The sequence below is a fragment of the Triticum dicoccoides genome, chromosome 4A, assembly GCF_002162155.2.
Source record: "Triticum dicoccoides isolate Atlit2015 ecotype Zavitan chromosome 4A, WEW_v2.0, whole genome shotgun sequence".
Classification (NCBI taxonomy): domain Eukaryota; kingdom Viridiplantae; phylum Streptophyta; class Magnoliopsida; order Poales; family Poaceae; genus Triticum; species Triticum dicoccoides.
Window position 1 is genome coordinate 604,554,190 of NC_041386.1, and position 13,660 is coordinate 604,567,849.

Here is a 13,660-nt window from a genome sequence, read left to right on the forward strand (position 1 = left end):
CAGTTTCGAAAAAAACAAAAGAAAATAATAAAAACTTCAAAAATTAAAATCCTTCGAGGTGTAGTTATATTACTACATCTACTAGTTAGGAAAATTAAAAAACTTAAATTTGGACATGTTTTGCAAAAAAAAAGTGTTATGAAAAAGTAAAATGGCTATAACTTTTGCATAGGATGTCGAAAAAAAACGTATAATATATCCAAATGTTCAGCACGAATATCTGGTTCCGATTTCGACTACCATAGGCTGCTGTGCAAATTTCTAGAATCCTCAAATTCTGAAAGGAAAAAACTTATCCTCATATTTCAGTTTTTTTGAATTTTGGTCAAACTCTGATTAAACTATGGTCAAACTATTTATTCAAGAAATATTAGTGTTACTAATTAATTAATGTTTTTTAGAATAATAGTTTCAAACTTAAACGGTGCTTCATGCTCAAGTTCAACTCCTAAGGGGTTCCTGTCTCAAACTCTACCCCCCCCGGTGTATCGCCATTTAAAGGGGTTAGTATAAGAACCGGGACTAAAGAGGGGGGGGGGGCTTTAGTATCGACCCTTTAGTCCCGGTTCCTGAACCGGGACAAATGGCCCTTTTTCTACTAGTGCGTCCGCATCTGCACGTGATGGGGTGCGGGCACAAACCATGTTATAAACAAATCTTAAAAAAACAAATATTTGTTCTAACACGTATGTACAATGTACCGCATCATGCATACCAATGAGGGTTCTAACGTAACTACTGTTGCTCTGCTGGTTGAAAATATGTGTGTGGACGATCAAGACCGCCATGCATTCACAACCGGAAACTACCCCAAGACGACATTGATTACTTGATGAGTGGAGAAGATACATATCTGGATAGTTGTTCCGTCACTAGTAGATAAACCACCATTAGTGCCGGTTGGTAAGGGCTTTTTTTCCCGGTTCCTGAACCGGGATTAAAGGGTCATTACTAATGCCCTGGCCCTTTAGTCCCGGTTTAGTCCAGAACCGGGACAGATGGGTCTGCACGTGGCCGGTGCGCCGAGCCCGGGCAGGAGGGCCTTTGGTTCCGGTTAGTGGCACCAACCGGGACCAATAGGCATCCACGCGTCAGCATTTCAGGGGCTGTGGTTTTTTTAAGGGGGGGGGGTTGGGGGTTTTGGGGGGTTAATTTAGGTGTTTCATATATTGTGTTATAGCTATAGCTAATTAATGGAGAGAATTCCTCTCTTATGTCTGTGCTTGGTCGACGCGCTACGTACTATATACGTATAGAGAGGACTAGACACGCTAGCTAGCTAGTAAGCAAACGAAGGAAAAAGAAGATCGTCATGAACATATATGCATACAGAGAGAAGTGATATCGACCACCTCTCCTTCTCCGAGAGATTGGTCGAACAACAAGGTCTCGTATATCTATCCGACACTACCGGCTACATATATACAATAATTATCTCTTACAATATAAGCTCCTACTTATATACGAAGTCAAGCTCCACATGGTATTCTCCGTCTTCAGTGATCACATGGTCAAGGAAGAATGCCGCCAATTCCTTTTTAATTGCTCGCATACGATCTGGTGGTAGGAGTTCATCCCGCATCCGAAAGATCTAATTTGAAGAAGGGGGTCAATACATATATATATGAATAAATGAAACTCAACACAAATGATGGTAATAAAATAAAATTGTGAATATTATTGCTTACGCACTTCATATTGTTCTTCAGTGTACCCCCGTTTACAGGTCGTGTAGCGGATGGACTCGCAAACGTAGTATCCACAGAAATCATTCCCTTGATCCTACCACAACCATTTTACAAGAAATAGAGGTCAATGAAACTGATAAGCAAGCATGCCAAATGGTATTGATGAAACAAGCGCTTGAATCACTAGGAGACGCGCGGAACATGCTACTATAGTACTTACTTTCGGGTGTCTAAATTGCAGCTTCTTAGGCAGCCCCGGAGCTTTTCTGGTGAATTTTCTCCAAACCCTGCCAGACAAAAGAAACAATTACTTGATATCAGGAAATGAATAAAGTTGCTGATATGGTGGATAATGATCGATTTAACTTACTTCTTGAGGATTTCAGTCATGTCAGCATACTCCTGGGGATCTTTTCGTCTCGAGTCTAAGACGGTTACTAGTCCCTGCTCAAGCTTAATCTCTAGGAGAATGTAGTGGTAACTGCGCACGCATGCATAGCTCATCAATTACATTACTATAACCTGGACTAATATATAAGGAAAACCGAATATGCACACGACAGTAACACTCACTTGAAGTTGTAAGGAAAGAGTATTATATCTTTGTTTTCATCTATTACCAACGATCGTAGCAAGTTGGCCTCGGTAGCTTCGGCATGAAATTTAACCTCGGTTGCATCTATGAGATTTGTGTTAATGAACCCAATATCACCGACTTGTCTTTTCTTCAATTCGGCGATCTTCAATCTGTATAATATAGTGAGGATAATTATAAATACATGCAATGAAAGTGCTGACCTATATAGAGAGACTTAATGACAGAAGTAGTAGTACTTACAGACAGTAGCAGGTGACCGTTGCTTTATCGAGGGCCCTTTGATTGAAAAACTGGAAGAACTCCTCAAATGGATAATTCAACAGTTCAATTCCAACGAGGTCATGCTCCTCTCTAACTCTCAGCGTCAAAGTATTCGTCCCCCCAGACTCTCTGCAGGTTTTCATGTACCAATCATGCAATCTTCTCATCATCGTTGTTAGAGATCTTTCATCATTGACGAGAGGCTTCCCGTACTTGAATCTGTGTACCGCCTCCACCTCCAAGAAATCATAATGTACATCGTCGGGCAGGTAATCTCCAAGATTGCTATAGCCGGGCACCATCCTCGGATCATTAGCGACGATGTCGCTAGGCACCTTGAGTGGGGGGCACGATTGCTTCGCTTGTTCGCTGAGCTGGGCAATTTGTATCCCAGCTTGTCGTTCTTTTCTTCTTTGATCACTGACAGTACTTCCCGACCGCTCTGCTTCGACAAATGTCTTTCCAAGAATGCGCTCATAGTTGCCTTTCGGCGGAGACTTTGGTGGTTTTCTCAGGGCAGCCAGAGTGCGCTTCGCTTTCACTGGATCTACCTTCTCCTCCGGAGGTGGATGTCTCTGTGCTTTCAACCCTTGAAACCAGTCCTTCACTTCGGTTCGCGCGATCTTCGCATTCTCCTCCGGGGTCATCTCATATGGTAACTTCTCTAGAGTCTTCAGAGAAGGACCGAATCGATATTTCCTCCCGCCTCTGGTTGTACTGCTAGACGCCGGCAGAGCAGACGGAGCGGTTTTCTTCTTTACTTGCTTACGACGCGGAGGAGAAGGACTACGATGCGCCGGAGTAGCCGGAGCGGCGGCGGGTCTCTTCCGCCCTTGCTGACGAGGCGGAGAAGGAGGAGGCTGGCTGCTCGGGCGCGCCGGCGCAGGCGGGGAAGGAGGCGGAGTGCCGCCACGCGCCGGAGAAGGAGCCTGAGTGCCCTGATCGTCACTCGCCAGAGGAGGAGGCGGTGGAGGAGGCAGAGTGCCCTGACTCGCCGGAGGAGGAGGAGGAGGTGGAGGCGTCCAGTTCGAAAGGTTGATGAGCTCCTTCCTCCATAGGCATGGAGTCTTCAGAGCAGAACCCAGCCGAGTCTCCCCTTCACCGGTAGGGTGGTCAAGCTGGAGGTCCTCAAATCCCTTCGTTATTTCATCTACCATCACCCTAGCATATCCTTGTGGAATCGGCCGGCAGTGAAAAGTTGCGCCGGGTTCAGTAGGAAAAACAAAGCCAACAGCCGCCTTGACCTTCAAATTCATCCATCGCGTCATAAGGTGGCAATTTTGAGACTCTGTGATAGCATCCACGGGATAGCTGGTAGGAGCTGTCAAGACATGCTCCGGTTGAAGCAGCTCGGTGGAAGCCACGCTGCTTCTCCGCTGAGATGGCGGTGTAGCTTTGGCAGTTCGTTTGCTGCGATTTGCTTCTCGTTCCTCTATCGCTTGTACCCTTGCGTGCAGCGCCTGCAATTGGGTCTGCTCCACTTTCTTCCTCCTCTCCTGGCATTTGTAACCGCCTGCGTCCGGAAACCCAGCCTTCCATGGAACGGAGCCTGGCGTGCCTCGTGTCTGTCCAGGGTGCTTAGGATTCCTGAGGGACATTGTGAGCTCGTCGTTCTCTCTGTCTGGAATGAATGTCCCTTGCTGCGCTGCATCGATATAGTGTTGAAGCCTCTTGACTGGTATTTTCAATTGCTCGTCCGTCCAAATGCACTTCCCTTATACAGGTTCCAAGGTTCCGCCAGCCCCGAAGAACCAAGTCCGGCAACGGTCTGGCCAGTTCATTGTCTCTGGTTCGATCCCTTTATCAACTAGATCATTCTCAGCCTTGGCCCACTTAGGCCGGGCTTTGAGGTAGCCACCTGACCCCTTGCGATGGTGATGCTTCTTCTTCGCAGCATTTTGCTTGTTTGTCGCCGACATCTTCTTACTCTTATCCGATGTCTTGTGGGCCACAAATGCGGGCCAGTGATCTCTGATCTTCTCATATTTGCCCTTGAATTCTGGTGTCTCTTTTTTGTCGACAAACCTATTCAGGTCTTTCTTCCACCTCCTGAATAGGTCTGCCATCTTCTTAAGAGCAAAATACTTGATTAATTTCTCTTTAACTGGCTTCTCCGGATCATCCTCTGGCGGTAGGGTGAAATTTGACTTCAGCTCAGTCCAAAGATCATTTTTCTGCATATCATTGACATAAGACACCTCAGGGTCTTCTTTAGCCGGCTTTAACTATTGCTGGATGCTGATCGGGATCTTGTCCCTAACCAGAACCCCGCACTGAGCAACAAATGCGTTCTTTGTCCGGATGGGTTCAATCGGTTGGCCGTCGCGCACGATTGCTATGATCTCAAACCTTTCATCCGAGCTTAACTTTTTCTTCGGGCCTCGTCTCTTTGCCGAAGTTGTGCTCGATCCGGAGGGCTAGAAAAAAGAACAAAGACGAGAGTTAATTAATATGTGTACATACCAAAACAACGAATGCATCAATTAGCTAGTCAGCACAGGTTTAACTAATATATATACCTGGTCGGACTCGGTTCGATCACCGGAGCCATCATCACGGTCTCCTTCTTGCACCGGCATTGGGTCACCGGAGCCGTCCTCACAGTCTCCTTCTTGCACCGGCATTGGGTCACCAGAGCCGTCCTCACGGTCTCCTTCTTGCACCGGCATTGGGTCACCGGAGCCATCATAATCATAGCCAGCTGCTTCTTCACCCTCTCCTTCCAGACCATCGGTGTCGTTGAGAAACAACGAGCAGACGACATCACTTCCTTGTGCGATTATGTCCCCCAACAATGCTTCTTGTGCTTCGTCTCGGGGGGTGTCCATAGTTTCTACAAATATTTACAACATGGCAATTATTATTCAAACATGACAGATGGATATATTAGTAGCAAACGTAGAACTAGCTAGCTAATCATAGTAAGGAATCATATTAATTAGTGGCCTCGACGCTGCTTCTCTAGGGTTTGGGGTGGCCTCGACAACGCTTCAAGGAGGGGGTAATATCGACAACGACGAGATACATATACGGGAAAAGAATGTTATCGGGGAGCGAGGGGGTATATCGACCCCCCCCCCCATGTGTTGAAGTTATCGGCGAGGGGGTATATCGACCCCCCCACGTGTTAAAGTTATCGAAAGAGGGTATATCAACCCCCCCTCGTGTTGAAGTTATCGGGAGGGGGTATATCGACCCCCCACGTGTTGAAGTTATCGGGAGTTTATATCGACACGACATACGTACATGGGAAAATAATATTATCGGGGAGGGGGTATATCGACCCCCCTCGTGTTGAAGTTATCGGGAGGGGTATATCGACGACGACAGACCCGATAAAACATAAGAAAACAAAGAAGAAATAAAAAGAGGAGAAGAAGAAATGAATAGCTAGAGGAGAAGATCGAAGAAAAAAAGAAGAAGAAAAAAGAGGATAAGAAGAAAGGAATAGAGGAGAAGAAGAAAAAGTAGAATATATTATATTTTCTCTTCTTCTCCTCTATTCCTTTTTTCTTCTCCTCTTCTTTTTCTTCTTTTTTCTTCTTCTTATTTATTTCTCCTCTTCTTCCTCTCCTCTTCTTCTCCTTTCTTCCTCTTCTTATTTCCTTTTTCCTCTCATTCTTTTTCTTCTTCTTCCTTTCCTAGGTAGATATATAAAATTTTTATAAAAATGTAACTTTTGCATATATACATGTCAGGACCCCGATCCTAAGTCACACCGATCTAGCATGTAACACATCATATCACTTTGCGGCCTCATGCACGGTATTCCCACGGGTGCCACCTTACCTGGCACGGGACCGTTTGCGCCTTTTGGCTCATGTATATGATAGTGTCGCTAGCATCCATATGACAAAGAACCCAGGCCGACATGGCTAGTCGTGAACCTAAAGCGGCACTAACCCATGGGGACAGGCATACATGAATCAACTTCGAGCATGTCGGTCAGCAGCGTGCGAATCCGGGCTGTAGCACTGGGCTAACAGGACTCCGGTAACCCGGGCTGTAGCAGGCTAGGCAGGACTCCGGATGTCACCGCGTGACATTTCCCCGAAGGGACAGACACAGGAATAAAATGAAACACATGCCGGCCAGTCAAGTGTCCTGAGCAGTAGTGCTGGGCTAGCAGGACTCCGGTGAACCAGGCTGTAGCGGACTACTATGGCTCAAGGAAGCACTAGACTACATTTCCCCATAAGAGAGGCTGCCAAGGATAAACAACTAGATTGTCGGATCCCACACATACCAAGCATTTCAATCATACACACAATATGCTCGATATGTGTAAATACAACATGGCATCACAACAAGACTCTACGACTCAAGTATTTATTCATTAGGCTCCGAGGAGCCAAGATATTACAAACATGGGTCTCATGACCCAACATTCAGAGCATACAAGTCAAAGCACATGCGGAAGCTTAATATGTCTGAGTACAGACATCTACAAATGAAAAAGGCTGAGAAGCCTGACTATCCACTAGATCCTGCCGAGGGCACAAGATCATAGCTGAGCTAACAAGCTAAACGTCGAAGTCCACACGGAACTACTAACGAGACTGACGTCTCTCTGCAAAAGAAAAAATAGGCAAACGTGAGTACAAATGTACCCAGCAAGACTTACTTCAGAACTAGCTACATATGCATCAGTATCAACAAAGGGGGTGGTGGAGTTTAACTGCAGCAAGCCAGCTTTGACTCGGTGTCTATCCTGAACTACGACTGCAAGTAACTCTTTTGAGGTGGCGTACACGAGTCCACATATTCACCATATCAATACACCACTATGGATCCGCTCCCGTCTCCCTATGAGAAGGCCATCCATAGCACTCACGCTTATCTTGCGCATTTTAGAGTATCCACTTTCACTTGTCTATGAACTGTTATAGGCAACCCAGAAGTCCATTACCGCGGACGCGGCTATTCGAATAGATGATGTTAACCTTGCAGGGGTGTACTTCTTCACACACGCTCTCACCACTTATCGCCGTTTACACGACATGTACTCGGCAACCTTCAAGCGGAAGCCCAGCGAGGGTGTCGGCCACGACCTACCTAAAACTCAAGTCTCTAGTCCAGGTTTATCGCCTATTCAGGTTCCATCCGCAGGGAGTCCGGCCGAGGTTTCCACATACGGCCCCGAACGATGTGAGCAGGGTTCCCGAGACACCAAACGGGCGCCCGGTACATCGTGCCACGTGCCTACCGCAACACAGCCCACCCCTACGGTCAGTGCTGCGTGCGGCCCCCAGCATACTATAAACACCAGAAACTATTTGCAACTCCTGGACAGAGGATAAGGGTGATTAAGAAGCCGAGAGAGTCAATTAAGGATCCCAATGTGTGGTAGTAACTGTTTCATCACTAGTGCAGAACCGGGCAATAGCACCGATTCGTAAGGCCCTTTAGTGCCGGTTTCATAACCGGCACTAAAGTGTGGTCACTAAAGGCCCCCCCTCTTTAGTACCGGTTCAGCACGAACCAGTGCTAAAGGGCAACCACGTGGCACGAGCCAGCTCCGGGGGCCGGGAGCCCTTTAGTACCGGTTGGTAACACCAACCGGTACTAAATGTTTTTTTATTTTTCAATTAAATTTGTGTTATCAATTTAATTTAGGATTGTTTTACGTTATAATGAGTTGTAGTCGTCATCATCATCATCATCGCATATTAATAAATAAATAAACTCTAGCTAGTTAAAAATCATCGTAGTCGTCTAATTATATATACCGCTATTTAATCGTCATAGTCATTACCGCTAGCTATCTAATCATCACCAACACTGGCTAGCTTAAAGAGGAAACATTCACTTTGTAACAGAAGCAAAGATATCATCGAGTTCAACATAATGATCATCACCAACATCGAAGTTCAGGACACGGACATGAGACATGTACTAATTAATTAAGAGCATGAACTTAGTAGCTAGCTACTCCTGCTGCTCCCTCTCAGGTAGAATAGCATAGAACATGTATAGCTCTCCTGATTCATCATACTGGAGCATGCAGATGAATCTGTCTCCTAATCTTGGGTTGCGCTTCTCCTTGCTGCCCCCTAGTACTTCTCTGCGATCGTTAACAATTTTGCTCCAATCTTTCACTATCAAGCATTCTTCGCTTTCAGAAATCCTGAATGCACTCATGTGCAATGTAGGATATCTTGACCGTAAGCTAACCATTGACATGTGACCTTTAGTCTCGATCCACTGAGGCACAACTATCATCGGAAGTCACTGTTGAAAAACATCGTATAGTAATTAATATACTAAGCAATGAAAGTTTAGCTTCAAAAATAATGTATGCAAAAGATGCACTAATTAAGGACAAATAGTTAAAATCTTACCATCTTTCGATTATAGATGTGACCGTAGATCAATACGATCACCATTGGTCGCACATTTTGAGTACTAACATTTCTAAGTTCAGGAAAAAAAATTGTCTTGACAGTATTAAGATCCTCAAGCCATGAAACATAATGACTTATCTCCTCGCAGTTTAGTTGAGCCCCGGGGCAGTAGTAGGTCCTGTCTACCATGCGCCGGACATGTTTGCTTGAACCGAAATAAGCTGACAATACAAATTAGTTGTCAACTATTTTTGAATAAACTGTATCAAAGACATAAACATATGCATGCATGGTTGAGAAACACTCACATAATGGTAGAACTGGAGGCGTTTGCACATCGACCCAGATGTCTATATTACCTTCAATATCATCTTCCGGACGAATATCAAAGGTGATAACCATATCAGGCTCAAATGCATAAGCCTTGCATAGTGCTTGCCAAGTTTTGCATTCAAAATGGGTGTATGTGTCTCCATTATATAATTTGACATTGAAAGTATACCCATGCTCCGTCTTCAAGTAAACTCTCTTTACCTCCATATCATCTTTAGCACTAAAACCTATCTTATCCAAGACAAAAGTGTTTGCATGGCAGGGGATGCGCTAGTAGAATAGTGAAAATTTAAAATTATAAGTTGAAGAAAATGAAGCATAAGTTTTGCATTCAAATAATAATTGCCAAAGTGACTTACTGTATCAACTTCGAATGTCTCATCCAGCTTGATGCTGAAGCGCCTACCATCAACAAGGAAATTTCTGTCGCACGGGCCGCGCTGGTCTTCACAGTGTTCGCACATAATGAAATCCTTTTCGTCGTCAGATGACATTTCCTATGTTCATATAGGTGAAACATTAAACACCTATTACTATCTAACATTAATTAATATCTAGCCAAATATATATTCATCTAACATTTGACATTAATATATCTAACTATATTCATCTCTAACAATTGACATTACTATATATTTAACTTTTCTATCTAATTCATCTAACATTCGACATTAATCAAACATTTATATAAACTCAAAATATATAAAAAAATTAAATAAACAGAAAAACGCATTAACAAATAATATTTTACATAGATCATCAAATCTCAGATACCTAAATTTTCTTACTGAAAATAAACTAGTTATATTAATTATTGAACTAGTTCAAATCTCATATATACCTAAATAAACTAGTTCGACAATTTTCTTACTAAAAATAAACTAGTTATATTAATTATTCAACTAGTTCAAATCTCTAGTTCAACAATTTTCTATCTAGCTAATTCATCTAACATTCGATTATCTAATTAACTTTTCTAAAAAACAGAAAAAAGTAAAAAAATGTGTGTGTGTATGTGTATGTGTGCATGTACGTGTACGTATATATATGTGTGTCCTCGTACGCCGCGCCCCGTACGTACGAGCGGGGGCGCCGGCGTACGGGACGGGGGCGGCGTACATACGGGCGGGGCGTACAGGGCGGCGGCGTAAACGTGTGCGACGACACGACGCCGGCGGGGAGAGAGCGAGAGACGTACCGCGGCGGAACGACGACGAACGGTGGCGCGCGGCGTTCGGGGCGGCGACGCGAGACGGCGACGACGACGGGCGCCGGCGGGGACGACGACGACGACGGGCGGCGGCGGCGACGACGGGCGACGGGCGCGCGGGAGAGGTTGTGTTGAGACGAAAGAAGTGGAAATCTAACTGAATTTTCGCAAGGGTTGTATATATAGGAGAGGCCTTTAGTACCGGTTGGAGCCACCAACCGGTACTAAAGGCCAACTTTGGCCAGGCAAAGAGGCGGGAAAAGCAGGCCTTTAGAACCGGTTGGTGGCTCCAACCGGTACTAAAGGGTGGTCTTTAGTACCGGTTGGAGTCACCAACTGGTACTAAAGGCCTCGCGCTGCCAGCCCAAATTTTAGTCCCACCTCGCCGGGCGAAGGGCAGCCGCACTGGTTTATAAACCCAGCCGCGGCCACCTCTTTGAACTCCTCTATATAGCAGGCTTGTGGGCCTAAATTCTGCGCGCTGCCCTGTGAGTCTGCTGGCCCTTTAAGGGCCTGTAATTGCACGCCCGTGTCCTAGCAGGCCCACAGGGCAGCGCCCAATTTTTTTATAGTTTTTTTCTTTTCTGCTTTATTTTCTTCTATTTATTTCTGCATAGTTTTTTTATAGTTTTTTCTTTTCTGTTATATTTATTTTCTTCTATTTATTTGTGAGTAGTTTTTCATCTAGTTTGCCAAAATTCAACATTTTCAGAGTTCATTTTGTAGTGATTTTCAATTTCACGGTCATTTTGTAAATGATTGAAAAATAGCAAATATAATTTTCTTTTCTACTATATTTATTTTGTTCTATTTATTTCTGAGTAGTTTTTTATATAGTTTTTTTCTTTTCAGCTATAGTTTTTTTTTCTTTTCTACTATTTTTTTCTTTTCTGCAAAACTTGATGGTCAAAGTCTGGAGTTATAACCAAAGTTTAAAAAAAGAAATGCCGACGTGCAGTTAGTTTTTGCCATAACAGAAGAAGTCCGGAGTTGTAATAAGTTATTAAAAATAAAAAAGAGGTGCAATGCTCGTTAATTTATTTCAAGCCTTTCGGAATAGTGTAAACTGCACCGCGCATAGCTCCGTGCAATGTACCATATTCCTGAAGGCTTGAAGCTAAGCAACGTGAGCATTGAGCCTCTTCTTCATCGTCTCTGCACTCAGGGCTTATAAACCGCTCCTAGTCCCTCTCTCTTGGTGAGGTGGGACTAAAAAACAGCTTACTAAGCAACTGTAGTACCGGTTGGTGGCTCCAACCGGTACTAAAGGTGGTGCACTGCCTGCACAAAATTTAGTGTCATTTAGCTCAAAACAAATCATTAAATGCATGAAAAATAACAAATGAAGGCATAAACGGCTGAAAGTTGATGGCGTCGCTTTGAATGGTGCATACTGAACGCAAAAAATATAAGAGCATTTAGATCATGATCTTATATTTCTTTACAGTCTAAATTGTCAATATGATCTCTTATACATCAAAAATACATTGATCATCAATGATCTTTTTGTGTACAATCTGATTTGTCAATATGAGTCCTCACCAGTTTAGGAACTGGTGAAGACTCATATTGCGGCCACAAATTCTACACATAGAGTTCAATAAAGACCAAGTGCTTGTGATAGTTTGAGAAGTAACATATTTAAGGTGGTAAAAGCCTTGTTAGGGGAGCGAGGTGGGACTAAAAACAGCTTACCATAACCACATTAGTACCGGTTCGTGGTACGAACCGGCACTAAATGGTGATGGTGGGGCCATAGCCTGACCGCAGGCTGACACAGCCTCTTTAGTACCGGTTCGTGGCATGAACCAGTACTAAAGGTTCGCCACGAACCGGTACTATTGATCGCTGCCACGAACCAGCACTAATGTATACATTAGTGCCGGCGCTAATTCAAACCGGCACTAATGTGCTTCACGTTTGACCCTTTTTCTACTAGTGCATGGATCACAAACACAGAACTCAGTTCCTGAGGACGGCTTCAATGAGACAACCCACCATGTACTCCTACATGGCCTCTCACTGCTACCTTTACCAAATCGTATTCACACACTTAGCTCTCAACAGTAGGACATGTTCATCACCATTCCAATTCATTCCCGATGAATCAGACCCGACTCAACTCTAAGCAGTAGCAGGCACGACAAACAAGCATGAATGAGTAGGCACATCAAGGCTCAAACAACTCCTACTCATGCTAGTGGGTTTCATCTATTTACTGTGGCAATGACAGGTCATGCGAAGGATAAGGGGTTCAACTACCGCAGCATGTAACAGTTCAATCGTTGTTGTCCTAACGCAGTAAAGAGAGCAGGAGCGAGAGAGTGGGATTGTATCGGAATGAACAAGGGGTTTTTGCTTGCCTGGCACTTCTGAAGATATTATAGCTCTTCATCGGTGTCAACGAACTCATCGTCGAAACCATGTCTATCGAGAGGGGACAAATACCGGCAACAGAGAAAGAAACACAATCAATGCAATGCACAATATGATGCATGATCATGACATGGTAAAATGAGTGTGTTGGGCTACAACCAGATGGGTTTGAGCTATTTCAACCAAAGATTCAAAGTTCATACACAATTGTGATCTTAAATAGTGCTTTATCATGTTTTGCACTAAACAACAAGTTAACTTTTTTAAACATGCATGAAACCAGTACAGACGGATAGATTGGATTTTTCTGATCATTTTCATATATAATTTGTTTGATTTGGAGTTATGGTTGAATTTCTATGAATTTTAGAAGTTTGCATTAATTTCTGGAATTCCCTGAATAAGAATAATTCCAGAAAAAGAGTTATTGCGTCAGCATGACATCACCCTGATGTCAGCAGGTCAACTGGGTGCCTCCAGGTCAAATCTGACCAGTGGGACCCACTGGTCAGTGACCCAGTGGCACTTAGTGTCACAGAATGGTGGGTCCGGTCAACGGACACGTCAGCAAAGTCAATGCTGACGCATGGGTCCAGTCGAATTAGATTAGTTCTAACTATTTTCGTTAGCTTGTTATTTAAACCGGTGGGGCCCGTCTGTCAGTTTCACAAGGGGTTAATTAGCGTGACTGTTAGCGGATAAAAGACGTCGCCACGTCAGCTCGCCGGAGGCTAACCGGCGACGACCACGGCCGACAGTGGAGGTGCACCGTGCGCTCGCTACGGAGCACCATTCGATGCGCGGTTTGCTCCTATGGGTCCGCGGGAGTGAGGCGCATCCAAAGCAACAA